This window comes from Chiloscyllium punctatum, chromosome 29, assembly GCF_047496795.1.
Source record: "Chiloscyllium punctatum isolate Juve2018m chromosome 29, sChiPun1.3, whole genome shotgun sequence".
Taxonomy (NCBI): Eukaryota; Metazoa; Chordata; class Chondrichthyes; order Orectolobiformes; family Hemiscylliidae; genus Chiloscyllium; species Chiloscyllium punctatum.
Genome location: NC_092767.1, coordinates 77,763,558 through 77,765,425, shown reverse-complemented (window position 1 = coordinate 77,765,425; position 1,868 = coordinate 77,763,558). Strand labels below are relative to the sequence as shown.

Genomic DNA, 1,868 nt, shown 5'->3' with positions numbered 1-1,868 from the left:
TTTTCCTGCTACTGTCGATAACAGAGATATATTAATAGCCTTATTGTGTCTGAAGTATGTCTCTGAAAGACGGGATATGAGATCGAATGGAATTGGTCAGTTTGGTTTGCGTTAAGTTTTGAGAAGGTGAATGTCCAGAGTTTCTAGCTGCCTCATGCCCTCAAAAAGCCTATCATTCGGGTAAGACAGTAGGGCAATAGTATTGCCTCTAGGTTAGTAATGTGTAGAGTTAGATAAACCTTCTGGGAACGTGGGTTCGAATTTGCCCATGGACTATAGTGAGGTGTAAATCCAGTTAAAGGTGAGTACTGTATATACTCATTGCTGTAAAAATTAATCTGATTTGCTAGAACCCTTTAGAAAGGGTTAGTCTGCTGTTTTTATCCCAGTATGGCCCACTTGTGACTCTCCCTCTACGTCACCAATAGCTCTTGCATTTCTGTAGCGCCTTTCACTCCTACAGAGCTCTGTGCAATCACTGCTGTGACGTAGGGAAGGTGGTAGCCAATGAAAGTCGGTGTTGAACAGAGCTGGCCCTGTCCCTGAACCAATCCCGTCACGGTAGGGGTGGGGTTAGCCCAGCAGGCAGGAACTGACACCTCATCTCTTGAGTGGGAACTGAAGGGTTGCCTGTTATCAAATCTTCCCAGAGCTTTGGATGTCACTCAGTACGTGAGCCTGGTTACAAACTGTACCAAAGAGCAATGTTAAGCAATGACAAGGGAGAGAACAGACAGTACCCATTGATTGTTTCTGAACTGACAATGACGCTCCCGTTGGGGATAGTTACAGAGTGAACCAAGCCTTAACCCACATGAGGGAGCTGAGCCCAATCTGAGCGCAGTGTGCTGTGAGCTTCCATCTCTGAGCTGCAGCAGCCTTGGAACTTAGCTCTCAGTGACCATGCAATCTCACAGCACTCATGGGGATCTTACAAGGTTTTGACTTTATATAGCTCTTCTGGGATGGTGAGGCATTCAGGTTGTTTGACGCGGGTGTCAAAGGCTGGCAAATGGGTCGAGATTAATTTAGAATATCTGGTACAGCACAGACGAGTCGGACCGAAGGGTCTGTTTCTGTGCTGTACATCTCTGTGACTCCACACCACGTGGGGTGTGGGTGAGAGAGAGATTTGAAGGAGCCTCTTTCAAGATAGAGGGAGAGGCAGAGAGAAAGGGGGGGGGGGAGAGAGGGAGCGTGAAAGTGGGGGGGGAGAGGGAGAGAAAGGGGGAGAGAGGGGGGAGAGAAAGAGAGGGGGGAGAGGGAGGGGAGAGAGAGGGGACGTGAAAGAGAGGGGGGAAAGGGGAAGAGAAAGGGGGTGTGAAAGAGAGGGGGGAAGAGGGAGAGAGAGGGGGTGTGAAAGAGAGGGGGGAAGGGGGAGAGAGGGGGAGGGGGGTAAGAGAGAGTGGGGAGAGAGAGAGGGCGTGAAAGAGACGGGGGGAGGTAGAGAGAGGGGGAGAGAGAAAGTGGGGGGAGAGATGGAGAGAGGGAGGGAAGACAGAGGTGTCTAAGAGGACATTTCAGAACACAGGGCTGACCATGGAAGGGTCAGCTGCAAATGGCAGGGAGATTAAAATTGGGAGTTTGCAGAGAGCTGGAGAATTTGAAAGATACTTGCTGGTAAAAGGACAGACATGATGAATTACATTTATTTTCAGATCCCAGTGCTGATATATAAAGCACCTGGGAATTACCATTGACCAGAGACTCAACTGGACTCACCACATAAACACAGTGGCTACAAGAGCCGGTCAGAGGCTGGGAATCCTGCAGTGAGTAACTCCCCTCCTGACTCACCTCCTGACTCACCCCTGACTCCCCCATTCTTGATGAAGGGCTCTTGCCCAAAGTGTTAACCCTCCTGCTCC

At 49.9% G+C, this 1,868-nt stretch overlaps 1 protein-coding gene across 1 annotated transcript in view; it reads left to right on the top strand.

Moving 5' to 3' along the window:
• Positions 1-282: 282 nt before the first annotated feature.
• Positions 283-1,868, top strand: part of LOC140454634 (uncharacterized) — a 222,696-nt gene continuing 221,110 nt past the window's right edge. The window contains exon 1 of the mRNA XM_072549541.1: positions 283-301. The gene's annotated coding sequence lies outside the window, so the exon portion shown is untranslated. The remainder of the gene's footprint in view (positions 302-1,868) is intronic.